We start from the raw sequence: 14844 nt of genomic DNA, 5'->3' as shown, positions 1-14844 counted from the left end.
ATGAGAGAGAGTACCAGAGAGCATTATGGGAATCATAGAGAAAAAGGTAGAACATTATGCAGAGAGAATGAAGTGTGACAGACAAAACCACATCTGCTAAGATTGCTTTTACCTTTCCATCTTTGAAAAGAAAGATCGAGTGATTCCTATTGAATCAGTTGCCTGAGCATGCTTTACTGTAGACCCGGGTGCTTGGTAGCATGATTGATACACGCGGAATGTCAAATGATATTTGCTGAGGGAATAATTTGCACGAAAAGTAATAACAAGAAGTATTCGTTTTATTATTAGTTTTAACTAGGGCATAATTTGGTCATGACAGGTTCTCAACGTTAATAAATTTCGCTAAAGATCACCGTGCCAACCTAATCTCATGGGCCTCAAGGTTTGGATATGAGTTCTGAGGATAAACAGATGAAGAAAATGACGGCACCCCTGAATTGAAGGTCAATTGCAAATTAATCTTCGGTCTCATCTCAAATATCTGTTGAAAGTCTGTGAGGGAGGAAAACCTTCATGCGATTACAATTTTATTTAACATTTTATTACACCTGTTGCGACTTGCATGCGTATGGGGTACTGTTGCTGACTAACCAATGGAACAGAGGGATACTGGGGGACACAAGCTAAATAACCAATTGTATAGTGGAATATTGAGGAACCTGTACATCATTGCTAGGCCATATGAGATAAGTAATGTTCTATCGCTCCAAACAAACACCATGTACGGCTTCTTGTATTTGTAAGTGGTGAGAGATAAATGGAAAGGATCTGATTGGTGCTAAGTGGTGATGAGTATAATCTTACTGGTTGATGATATAATAGCTCCACAACACTAAAACCTCCAGAGCCGTTGTATCCCTCTCAATTGTGGAATTAAATAAAACACCATCTGAAATAGGCAGAGTGATTAGAACAAGTTGAAATATAAGCACATTAGAGGAACAGTTCTCAAAATTGAGTTTGTCAACCTGATGGTCAAAGAACAGAAATCCCCCATTGACTTGCTGCACCATGTAATTGGTGTTCAGGATATTTTTCACCCCATTTCCAACAGGGATGAAGTTGTAATGATGGAACATTTCAGTCAATGAAATGTTACAGTGGATGGTCCCTCACTGTGTGTGTGTGTGACCGTGTGTGTGTTTGACCTGCGTTCAACAGCAGTGTGAGCTGTGAGTTTTGGTGTTCGGTGCTGTTGGATAGCCCTCTAATGGCTTTGCGGAATTACAGGCATGTGACAGTGAACCCTGGGATTAAGACTAATACTCTGATCCAGTGGAAAAGAGAGAGGGAGGGAAAAAAACTAGGCCAAGACAACCTGTCAGTCGTCAAATCCACTGGGTAGCAATACCCAAAGAAGATGCGTGTTCCGCCTCTGAGAAAGTCAGAGAAAGACAGAAGGCATAAAAAAATGGAAAGAATAGCTTTTCTTCTCATCTTAAAGACAATAAATAGCTAACAAAAAAGCAAAACAGAAGCGCTGAAGGATACAGTCATCTTAAGGGAGCCTGGCCGCTTTGTTTTGACGTGTCTTTGAAATCCACAAGAGAATTTACTCGGTATTCATTCAATTTTTTGGTCGTTCACTAAAAGACATGGCCGACCGAACTTGAGCTGGGCTGTGTCCAACAGTGGTGCAGCGATGATCCAAGCTGCTGTGAGGTAAAATGCAGACTTAAGCGAAAAGGATGCCTCTGTCAGATTCTATGACAAGAAAATCCTAAACCAGGACGACCACAATTCATGGCAGTGTTTACATTTGTCTCAAGAATTCAGTCTGTCTTGGTTTGTAAAGGCCATTACCTTGCATTATATCTGTGCGACAAAGCATCCGTTTATTGTGCATTTTGGAACGTAGCATTAGCTTACGGTAGATATAAATGTACAGTAAGCCAAAGGAGACATATTATTGGTGTTGCCTCTGTAAGAGGATCGGGAGAACTTCCTGTTATAGGAAAATTATACAGGGGACACAGATAGGCTGCAAGCAGAAATCGAAGGCAGGCAGAGACTGTGCTACTTTCACACTACAGGACATCTTAAAGTCCCACCAACAATAACAGCAGACAAAAAAAAACATACTTCCTCTCTTGCTTCACAGTGGTCTTTTTAGAAGTTTGCTCCAACAGGCTACCCTAGTGCTGCTAACAAACGGAACACAATTTCCAGTCAAGGTAGGATGAAGAAACTCTCCAGACTGAAGTAGACAGACCATTGTTACAGCATCTGACCTTTTCTGAATGTTACTCACAAAGCATCATCCATCCAGTGGTCACTGCACAACATCTGTACCCGATCCAGGAATATCGATCAGGTGATAATTATATTGTCCTTCCCCAGCTTGATATGGATTAATAATCGGCCTCTAATGCCCTCTGACATTTTCGCTGCATCGACTCAATACTGTTAAGTGCCACAACGCCGATAATTATGACGCCGGGCGTTCTTCATTCTCAGCCCTAACGAGAATCATCAAAGTTGGAGAGAGAGACAGAGCGGGAGAGAGAGAGAAGTCATGGCTTGTGCTCCAACCGTTATTGGAGTTGCAGATTTGTACCTCGAAACAGGTAACGGGGCCAGAATTCAGATGCCCTGGATTTCCTCTGAAGAGAAAGATGAACTCATGTGACTTTTGTTACATCATTGAAATAAACCAAAGAGAACCGTTCTCAGGGTCCTCCACTAGCGTCACTTAGCCTACAATAAATACAGGGATTGGGATGAGGTGGGCAGAGTGCCACACCACCGCCTTGACTTCCGCCACAGCCCATCTGTGAGCATGTCCCTCCCCTGGCATTTGAGGACCCATCACCATCCTTTTGTGTATTTTCCTCCCTCCTTTGTCCCTGTTTTCAGCTAGTTTAATTAGGTTATTTACCCCAGCTTACCTCCCAGTGTTTCATTACATAGGCCAGCAGCTGATAGGGACTGCTTCACACACAGGGTAGGTGAAGATAAAAAGTTGGGGACAAAATATGATAAATGTCGGAGCTCGGCCAAAATGCAATCTGGCCACCGCGATGCAGAGATGCTCTAATGGCTTCCAGCAAAAAGGGAGGCAGGCACTGTCGAGATGGCAACGTGATAAATGGCACCGCCATAGCTGGGAGGACTGTAGGCTAGACAAAAAAAGAAAGCGGCACAGCACACAGACACAGGAAAAAACGAGGATGGGCACGTAATGGAAGCCAATTCCTTCTGAACTCGGCTCCTTGTGACAAATTCAGTCCGGAAGGGCCAGGGAAGGAAATCGTTTTTTAGCGACGGGTTCCAACCCACCCCTCTTTTGATAGTAAGAGGAGCTGTATGGATTCTGACAATGCCATGGCACAGGTGGAATGATTAATGAGAGACTCCACACCTCATGTGCTGCTAGAAAATAAAAATGGCTGCCCAGAACCACACAAAGTCATACTGCAAACATACCGTGGGCAATGTGTCAAGGAAATGTTGACATGACAAACTGCCAACATTATATTACCAGTTGTCACACCAAACAATTGTTTCACTAGTATAATGGTAGCCATTTTGAAGTCTGCCTCATGTTAAGCTGATAGCCAGGTAAAGCGACCTCTGTACTCCAATTTAACTACAGTCATCTTAGTTCTGTGTACCCGAATCCTATCCCAATTAGACCAGTAGTAATTGGACGTGGTTGAATTCATCTCAACAAGCCAGTGGCCTCCATGACAGGTGTCACATTGTGTCAATGACGCCAACCGTGCCCGTTTGTGATGTAATGAGGTGCCACGATGGGGTGATGCCCACGTGCCAGTGTCACTGGGTGGCAACTTGTGCCACGGTGGCATCTTCACTGACCCCCTCCAACACAATGGGCGGCCATTTTTCTTTCCACTTGGAAACTTATTAAAGGAGGTATCTTTTCTCTCTAATTGCTCCTCTCCTCATGGCCAAGCTCGTGCATTGAACCAAATCTTAGAAGCATTGTTGGATACTTCAATTTGCAATGGTGGAGGCCACAGTAGTTCTTAGAGGTTATGGATGATTTTACCAAGTAAAATGTTGAGCAGAAGAGAAGGAATGGAATAAAGCCCCGACTTGCTGCAAATGGTACCATTACAACAGCTAAGTATTCCATCAAGCGTATGGTGTTAAAATCACACTGGTTGACGTTATGGGTTCAGCTCGGTGTGGCAAATTAGCTTTCTCTGAGTCCAACCGCTTTAAAGTAGAGAAATCGCACTCACTTTACAACTCACTTGACGCACTAAGTGAACTGGCTTTCCCTAGAATATTCATGAAGCTAACAAACAGTAATGCTGAGTCAATGTGACTGCCGAGTATTTAACCTTTCTGCCTGTTAGTGTAGAATGGAGCCAGGGCTTCCCAAGCTTTAGAGCATCAGTATACCTTGTGGCATTTAATTAAATAGCATTGGCTTTTCATTAAGGTCTGTGGGTATTTTTATCTCTCTCTTTTTTCCAGTCTCTCCCAAGATTCTGCGATCAAAAGATTCTGTGCAAAATCAACAATATCCTGCATATTATGTGGGCTTTCAAATTAGTGGAATCATAACAATATTTCCACATAAAACAGTCAAGTCATCGCATTGTTATTGCATAAAACTGACCCATAATCGCTGTACAACAAGAGGGCTCGCAATTTCAACCAATCACTGCACATTTACCGCAATATATGGTTCAATCAAGCCACATGTCAACAAACGTTTCTCTCATTAGCGCATTCCCGCGACAAATTGGACAAAATCATTGCATATTGCCATGCAAAATGTCAGAAAAAAATCTAAATCAAGCATTTTTGCTCACAAATATCACAAAATATCCCTGCGAAACCCTGGAGGGGCTGTTTTTGTATTTTCACCTGTCACGGATCCCTCCGGAACTTTCATCACGCACACCTGTCCCCTATTCCCACTGATTAGTATTTGTATATATGTGCCCTTTGGTTTCCACGGTCTGGTCGATTACTGTTACTATGTCCGTTGGTGCGTGTGAGTACCTGTGCTGTGTGTGTTGGGCCTCCGTGCCCTTGTGGATTGCGCAGATGATTACGGGTCTCGTCATGTGTGTTAATCATCGTGCTCGTGTGTTATTTATTCAAGGTACTCCTCGCTCTTTTGTTTTGGGTTTCTACCCTGTGTTTTGTTACGTGTTTGTTTGGTCTTAGTCCCCGTGCCTTTACACGACACGCTGTAATTTGGGCTTAATAAAAAAAAATATTACGTATTCCTGCGCCTGTCTCCCGAATCATTCATACCAACGTGACGGAATAATCGACGATTGAGGGAGACAGCGGGAATGGCACGTCCGGCGATGCTGCGACTGGTCTGTACGGCGCCGCCGCAACTTTGGCGGCTGCAACTGGCCCGCCTGCGTCTGTCTCCCAAAATCCTTTATACCAACGTGACATCACCACTCCCTGTCTAGAATAAAGACAATAGCTGGAGGGTTAACTAAGAGTTTTCTCTTGAATGCTCTCTAGTTCTGAAATGGTAAAAATGACTATGGAAAAATGGGAAAATGCACAAAGCTTAGGGGTTTTTGCATGTCTAATGAAATTACTAAATTTTCTGTATTTTATTACAGAAACAGTGCAGTATCACCAAGCCAGTGTATTTTTATACTATATCTTGAAAATGGCTCCGACAGAGATCGACTCGCTTCAGGTCCTTAGGAAACTATGTAGTAATTTGTTTTTTAATGTATTATTTCTTACATTGTTAGCCCAGAAATACTCAAGTGTTATTACAAACAGCCGGGAAGAACTATTGGATAAAAAAGCGACGTCAACTTACCAACATTACGACCTAGTCTTTCGACTTTCCCGAAGCGGATCCCTTATTCGGACCTCCACCCTGGACATGGGATCTTATCCGAGAGGCCGACCCAAAACAACGCGGTCGCCGCAGGAGAGGCGGACGGAGCGGCCTACTGGTCAGACTTAGAAGGCGAGCACACCATCCACCGTTTCCGAGTATATTAGTCGCCAATGTCCAATCTCTAGACAACAAGATGGACGAAATTAGGGCACGAGTTGCCTTCCAGAGAGACATCAGAGATTGTAACATTCTTTGTTTCACAGAAACATGGCTCACTCGGGATATGTTGTCAGAGTCGGTACAGCCACCTGGTTTCTTCACGCATCGCGCCGACAGAAACAAACATCTCTCTGGTAAGAAGGGCCTTATGATTAACGACTCATGGTGTAATCATAACAACATACAGGAACTCAAGTCCTTTTGTTCACCTGACCTAGAATTCTTTACAATCAAATGCCAACCACATTATCCACCAAGAGAATTCTCTTCGATTGTAGTCACAGCCGTGTATATCCCCCCAAGCAGATACCTCGACGGCCCTGAAAGAACTTGACTCTATGTAGACTGGAATCCATATATCCCGAGGCTGCATTTATTGTAGCTGGGGATTTTAACAAAGCTAATCTGAGAACAAGGCTTCCTAAATTATATCAGCACGTTTATATATATAATCAGCAATTATACGTCCGCGAGACATACAAAGCCCTCCCCTGCCCTCCCTTCGGCTAATCTGACCATGACTCCATTTTATTGCTCCCAGCCTATAGGCAGAAACTAAAACAGGAAACGCCCGTGCTCAGGTCTATCCAACGCTGGTCTGACCAATTGGATTCCACGATTCAAGATTGCTTCGATCACGTGGACTGGGATATGTTTGGAGTAGCCTCAGACAACAACTTTGACGTATACGCTGACTCGGTGAGCGAGTTTATTTGCAAGTGCATCGGTGATGTTGTACCCACGGTGACTATTAAAACCTTCCCTAACCAGAAACCGTGGATTGATGGCAGCATTCGCGCAAAACTGAAGGCGCGAACCACCGCTTTTAATCATTGCAAGGTGACTGGAAACATGACCGAATACAAACAGTGTAGCTATTCCCTCCGCAAAGTAATCAAACAAGCAAAGCGTCAGTATAGAGACAAAGTAGAGTCGCAATTCAACGGCCCAAACATGACACGTATGTGGCAGGGTCTACAGACATCAAAGCTGGGACCGAGAGACTGAAAAACAGCTTCTATCTCAAGGCCATCAGACTGTTAAACCTCTACTGCATCTTGCCTATGTTGCACAGCCATCGCTCATCCATATATTTATATGTACATATTCTTATTCATCTCTATACATTTGTGTGTATAAGGTAGTCGTTGTGAATTTGTTAGATATTAATGCACTGTCGGTACTAGAAGCACAAGCATTTCGCTACACTCGCATTAACATTTTCTAACCATGTGTATGTGACCAATAACATTTGATTTGATTTGAAGATTTCCTCAATGTGCCAATTTAAACACAAACACACAGGAAACACACTTTCGCAGGTACAAACACAAAGGAGTTCATATGATTCATTTACATTTAAATGCAGAAACAAATGTGATTTCACACACACACACTCTCTCTCTCTCTCTCTCTCTCTTTCTCTTTTGGTCTCTCTCTCCCAAGTTGATCCAGAGCCCATTAATGTGTGTAAATGTTTGTACTCGAGGCCGCCGCATTTGTTTAACCTCCTGCTCTGTCAACTGTGGTCAGGTGAGGGGAGGCCTGGCCTAAAGAGACTAATGTAACATATTCCAGCAGTCCAAAGGCCACTTCCCTAGTCCTTAACAGACTAACAGGCTACTGCTGTAGAGAGGCATCGCTCAAAAAGTCACCTTCCCTGAAAACACAACTATAACTAAATCTGGAAACCACCTGGGAATGTTAATACAACGTCCAGTTAAAACTCTGATACAAACCCAGCCAGAAATAAAGGTACTGTTATGGGGAACCTCTGAGGTAAAACTTACTGCAATCTTTTACATTGGTACATATCACCTCAGTGCACTAACCCAATGGCCTTAAAACAAGCCTTTGGAGGTACTGGAAATATCGGTCTCCCTCTTGTTTTCTGGCAGTTGGGTACATGTCATCCACTGCTGTGATAGTTATTGTTCTCACACTCAGGATCAGACTTCACTGTTCCACATCATCATCATCATCATCTGCACTGTGTCTTGGCTTGCTGTGTTTTGACAGCTCTTTAATGTGGTTGAGAGCCAAGCAGGGTGTTCCAACGTCCTATTTTCCTGGCAGGCACACTTGGTTGAACACCAAAACAATTTAGTGACATGTTACTGACAATATCCTGCTCTGTATTGCATTTTGATTGGACTACAAAACATACACAAGATAGTACAGTAAATTGGAACGTTTTGGATTTGGTTTGTAAGCTCTGTAGACCTCACAAAACAGACAGTCTGTCACTAAGGGATTTGGCAAATACACAGGCACATACACACACACACACATTTTAAATACTTTATATGAATCCATCAATCAAATGTACAAAAAAAGGATCCAAAGTTTCAAAGGGGCCTGTATGCATGGCACTCAAGGGTACAGAAAGCACCTCCCTTCGACAAACAGCTAGGCTGCCCACGACAGCTGAAACAGAGCCGTACCTAGCCAATTGCTTTGCCGTGGTATTTGTCAGGCCCTCAATCTGGAGGCCATGCACTGCAAGCCTGTGTACGTGGACGAGACTGCCAAATATCAGTGCCACCAGCTTGCACCTACTGTACAGCCGAGGCTGTCCAAGCGAGCCACGAGGGGCTGGTACTTAATTAAGCAGCTTCTCAACTCACACAAATTTGATGATCACTGACAAATTCAGTGGTAACAATAGTAACTACATGGTGGTAACAACAAAAGACACACACAGACAGATACACATTCTCTCTCTCTCTCTCTCTCCGTCTCCCGCTCCATCAGTTAAGCCAGCACACACTCTCTCTCTCTCTCTCTCTCTCTCTCTCTCTCTCTCTCTCTCTCTCTCTCTCTCTCTCTCTCTCCGTCTCCATCAGTTAAGCCAGCCCACACTCTCTCTCTCTCTCTCCGTCTCCCGCTCCATCGGTTAAGCCAGCACACACACACAATAAAAAAAAAAGGCACTCTTTAAAGTGATCTGAAGCTCCTAATTCCTCCGTATTAATTTAATGAGGTCCCCGGAGTGTCCTTGTTTTGCTCTTTGTGGTCACATTGCGCTCCTCACATCCTAGTTTCAGCGCTCTCTACCCCCCACTTTCATTTGTTTACCATTGAAGACTAAGTCACGGCTACAGAAACACACACACAATGAACTGTGTACTTTTTGTTGCGCAATTAGGCTTCAAAGCAGCTCGCTACATTGTTATGGTGTACATCGAGTGCAGTTTTGTTGTTGATCTGGAAATGTAAATACATTTCAAATCGAGCAGGGCTAATGAAAACAGCGTCTTCATCAATATAACACACCGTCTTGAGAACTTTACTCTTACACATGTCAAACAAATCTAATTATGTTGAATGTAAGATATCAAGCCATCACATACTGTATATTCCCAGTGTAGTTAGAATGTTATAGCTGTAGTTTCTTCACTGTAAACGCCATTCATATTGGCATCCGGGAGACTACATTTTCACAGTCAAAATTATGTTAATCTCCAAACCGTTGACCTACTCGTTTGGGGTTGAGTGTTTTTGATGAAATCAAAGGAAGTTAAGAAGCTGGACAATTTCCTGCACAAATGAATACACATTAGTGTATTCGTGTGCTTCTTTTTTAATTTACAGTCATTAAAGGTCAATGTCTCTACTGATGAAGGATAAAGATAACAGGACCTATCGCCTGAGGATTCATCAGTCTTCTTGTTAGGGCCTCCTTGAAGCTGTCCTTAGCTTTGTGCGAAGGTAGCATACGGAGTACATTTTCATTCATATTTGATTTTCCATAGCGGTCACACTTTACTGTTGGCATATTGTGAATATCTGCACTGGGCATCATACATTATCATGAATCCCTGCAAGACATACAGTACCAGTCAAAAGTTTGGACACACCTACTCATTCCAGTGTTTTTCTTTATTTGTACTATTTTCTACATTGTAGAATAATAGTGAAGACATCAAAACTATGAAATAACACAAATGGAATCATGTAGTAACCAAAAAAGTGTTAAACAAATCAGAAATATTTGAGATTTGAGATTCTTCAAAGTAGCCACCCTTTACCTTAATGACAGCTTTGCACACTCTATGTCAGTTTATCTATCTTCATTTAATCTTCATTCTCCACGAAGCACAGGACAAAAGTGCCATGTTGTTTGCTGCATTTGTACGCATCTCAGCACGTGTGACTGCTCTTGTTGGGAGAGGCTCGAAATTCATGCTGACCCTCTGCAAAGGGGATCCCACTTCTGACACCAATTTCAAGGTTCATCCAAACAGTGATTTTAGGGAGGCCCTCCCCTCTGGCTGGTTTCCTGTCTGATTTGGTGGTCGGGGGATCCAGAGGAACATGTTTCTCTAATGGAACCCACGTGGGACGGCCACAAGCTACTTACCCCTGTTATTTCTCTGTCATGTGTTAGGCCGTTATGAAGGTGTTCTGCTGTGGGGAGAAAAAGAAACGGTTTGAAACAGCAACAAGGACATTTTTTCTTTCTCTTTCTTTCAATGCCTTCTACTACCACCATTATTAATGGGCTGTAAAAGGTCACTTTGGTCTCGGAGCGGCCGTTGGCGGTGGGGGTTTGTTTTCTCCCACACGGCACCCATCGGAGTTGGACTGAGCCAGAAACACTGGTGGGTTGGTGACAGAGAGTGCCATGGATAGGGCCTCTTAGGGGGAAGTGAAGAACTGAGCCGTAGTGCCACTGGTTGGGTTGTCACTGAAGCTTTTGGGCAGACTGAGATGACTTCAAGATAACTTGAAGTAGACCTGTAGGCTGTAGCTTGAACAAAGTTGAAGGATTTTTCTGTTCCCAATGTTGACATTTAGGTGGAAAGTATGGTAATGGATTACTCATTCGTAGTAGTATCAAGGTTAGGTTAAGGCGAGGGTTTGGGAGTAGTGTGGGTTCTATGACAGTGTCCCACATCCAGTTCTGTTTTTCCCCGTCGCAGAAGTTCTGTGACAACTAATATAGTCCTCTTGTCTACCCTCTAGAGATGTGGTCAGAGATGGCTAATACGCAGCTCAGTACGGTATGTGCTAGTCTTCTGCGAAAGTCTGAGAAAATACAGTGTGTATGGAATGTGTCATTTGTCATGGCTTGACAACTGGAATCCATTGGAAATGGCTTGGCACCAGTTGGCCATAAAATGTTTGTCTGTTTATGTACACAATGGCAAATCCCCAGGAATGATTCTTGACATAATCCATTTGTGATCCTATGGAAGCAAATATGAGTCAGGCTTTTCTGCTCTGCGGCTGAGGGAAAAGACAATTACGTGAAAGCTTTTGGTTATATGGATTGTAATCAGAGCATTGATTACAATGCTACTAGCATATTACTTTTCCCCGCTCTGTGTCATATTGGAAAAATGATATACAAAGAGTGTACAAAACATTAGGAACACCTGTTCTTTCCATGACATAGACTGACCAGGTGAATCCAGGTGAACGACATGATCCCTTATTGATGTCACCTGTTAAATCCACTTCAATCAGTGTAGATGAAGGGGAGGAGACAGATTAAAGAGCCTTGAGACATGGATTGTGTATGTGTGCCATTCAGAGGGGGAACGAGCAAGACAAAAGAACCCTTTGAACGGGGTATGGTAGTAGCTACCATCCTCACCGGTTTGAGTGTGTCCACCACCCATAGGACATTCAGCTAACTTGACACAACTGCAGGAAGCATTGGAGTCAACATGGGCCAGCATCCCTGTGGAACGCTTTCAAAACCTTGTAGTCCATGCCCCGGCGAATTGAGGCTGTTCTGAGGGCAAAAGGGGGTGCAACTCAATATTAGGAAGGTATTCATAATGTTTTGTACATCCAGTGTATATCTGATGTCATCATAATGTTTCCCTATGGTTAGAATTAAGCACAAATGCATTTGAAACACATTTCTATAGGGTATGGTCATTTTAGTTTTAACTATACAGTGCATTCTTACAATGCCTTTACACTGGCATGACTAAAGTATGTGTTATCGTTTCGTCATTTCTTTTCAAAACCTCACTGCCCTCGCGTGATAACCATTGGCCATTTGTAGTTTTGCTGCCACTTAATGAAATAGTGGATAACAGAATGAACGAATGCATTTTTGTGTTAGCGTGGCTGCCACTGCCTATCCTATCAGATAATTAACTTTCACAAATACACTGCACCGACTACCGAGCAGAGAAAGCCTGCTGCACAATTAGAATGACTTATCTTTGCACACTACTATTTCCACAAATCGGAAATACAAACAAACAAAGTCAAATGTCATACTTCTTGGCCAACCAATCTTCCGAACGCCTTATTTGTCACCCAACCAGCCCGCAAGTTCGCTTTTCATACACAAATGAATGAATAATGTATTAATTGGTAGATTCAAGTCTGACAGAAGAGATGTATTTTCTGTGTAATTTTGCTGCTTCCCTATTCAACAAGTCAAGACTAGATGTTTCGATGTTTCAAGACTAATGTTTCCCCCTCCATCCTCTTTTCACTACTGATGGCCTCATGCCGTCACTGGCGCAATTCAATATGTATACACCTCCTTCTGTTTGGTTTCCACCGCTAAGCAAGGTTTCTTTTCATGTGTGCTGTTGCCACCGAGCCGGCGATCCGGTTCCTCTGAGCGTCAGGGGCCATTTGAACAAATCCATCTGTTTGAGTGTGGCGTTTTTATTCAGTGCAGTCAAAAACATGATTTTCCTGGTTTTATATATACAGTATTTCCACACTATGAGGTTGGACTAATACTGTAAAAGACCGCCTGTTTTGGCCTGCCCGGTGAAATCACCAGGCGGTAAATTAGTTAATAGACCAATAAGAAAGAGTTCTAAACCTCTCTGCCGATAACAGCTAGTTTTCAGTTTTCCCCTCCCCAGACAATCCTTGCTCTTTGGAAAAAAGTTATCTTTGTTTATTTTTTCCCCAATTTTAATTAAAAACAATCATAGTAAGGTACTTAATTGTTATCCAGAAATTATTTGATATTGACATAAAAACAGCTTCATTGGACATTTAACCGTGAGATGCTGGCGGAAGGCAGTGGTTGGTGTGTGTGTGTGTGTGTGTGCGTGTGCGTGTGTCTTAGTGGGTAGACTATCCATAGGATGGATTGCGCTGCCGACTCTTTCCACAGGACACTTTTTTATCCCGTATTTCAAACGTGCTAAGAAACTCTGAGGAATAAGCTGTGGAGCACAATAACTATTATAGATTCAGTTCAATAAGTGGGCATTGGAATACATAATAGAACTTGGAGCTTTGTCTTTATCCTTCAAAGACTAAGGCATAGGAAACTATAATGTGTATTAATTCCTATTTGGCTTATTTGACAAAAATAACTTATTCCTTCCGGTTTTAAGATCATTTATGGGGGTTGGTTTTTCTACATTGACCACTGTAGCCTCGAGACACATTGCTGTAATCATAGAGCTTACTAAGTGGTACGGTGTCATTACGTAGATAGTCACATTTGCTTAATGAACGCTTCCAGGGACACTCTTTTTTCCCCTCTTCCTTCTGGAAGGTTTTAAAGGCGGAGAAACCATTAACTTTTCATGCCATCCGCACTCCTCTTTCCTCCCATTCCACAGTGCTCTTCCTCCCTCTCTCTCCCACATGCTAGAATATTCTCACACCTCCTCTCCACCTGCTACTTGGGAAAGTATAAAAATGGGTTTGTGTTTGTTTAGTTCTGTGTGTGGAGTATCCAGGGGAGGCATGTAGGACAGAGTACTGTAGTGTAAAGTACTGCCGAACGGAAGACGCTAGGCTATTATCTACTCTTTCGCTGAAGCGGTTGTCTCTTTTGTACAGAGTGCCCCTAGAGCCCCAGAACTCAGACCTCACATAGCAGTCCTACAGAGCATGAGTAATGCAGCCTGTCTATGGCTAAGAAAAGTCCTATTGAATGTGTATGTGGTTGAAGGAGTTGGGATGAGTGCTGGTGGTTCATGTTTGGGTCGTGTCATGTGATTTGGACTTAACCTATTTAACCTATCAACTCCGAAAATATAATACAGTTATTGTATTTCTTATAATGTTATTACGCTGTCCCCTTGCATTTGTTACTGAACTAATTTCACGTGTTGTATTTCTGTGCTATATTTGAGAGCACATAAGCAGTTGCGGGGCTCGTATTATTAACTTCCTCATGTGTGACAAGGACGCAAAGTATTGACGGAAGAGCGGCCTCCTCAACAGTACTCTACTAAACATCCACAGTGAATACATGCACTATTCCCGGATCCAGTAGTTAACCGTCATTCGGGGTAATATCCCTTTTCAAGTAATCACTAATTGCAATAAGAATTTCAGTTCCATTTTAGGCGAGATAACCGATGAGCATGCAATGCAAATAAGTGAGCGTTTCTAATTAAGCCTTGCTTCCTCCCTCTCGCCTGGCCCTTTGTGAGCACACAATGTTGTTTCTCCATCAGCAACGAAAAGGCTGTTTGTTTCATCACTGTGCAAATGTAAAGCTGTTTTGTGTTGCTCATAAAATACTTAACAGTTAGGAATGCCATGTGTGTTGTGTTTAGGACGTTTGATGGTAGAGAATACTTAGCACCTCTGAACGTAATTTGGAAATTGAGTGCGCACCGATTTTACATGTAGAATTGCATAAAAAATGTCGGCAGTCAGAACGATTGGCATACAAAAAGCTAGATCCACATTCGGTGCGTGTGTGAGCCTTTATGGAAATGTTTTCCTCCTTTGTCGAACTGTGTGTGTGTGTGTGTGTGTGTGTGTGTGTGTGTGTGTGTGTGTGTGTGTGTGTGTGTGTGTGTGTGTGTGTGTGTGTGTGTGTGTGTGTGTGTGTGTGTGTGTGTGTGTGTGTGTGTGTGTGTGTG

At 42.9% G+C, this 14844-nt stretch overlaps 1 protein-coding gene across 39 annotated transcripts in view; it reads left to right on the top strand.

Moving 5' to 3' along the window:
• Window positions 1-14844, top strand: part of LOC139561502 (receptor-type tyrosine-protein phosphatase delta-like) — a 600941-nt gene that overhangs the window by 446356 nt on the left and 139741 nt on the right. The gene's annotated exons all lie outside the window — the stretch shown is intronic.

This window comes from Salvelinus alpinus, chromosome 31, assembly GCF_045679555.1.
Source record: "Salvelinus alpinus chromosome 31, SLU_Salpinus.1, whole genome shotgun sequence".
NCBI classification, from domain to species: Eukaryota; Metazoa; Chordata; class Actinopteri; order Salmoniformes; family Salmonidae; genus Salvelinus; species Salvelinus alpinus.
This window is presented reverse-complemented; position numbering and strand designations above follow the sequence as displayed.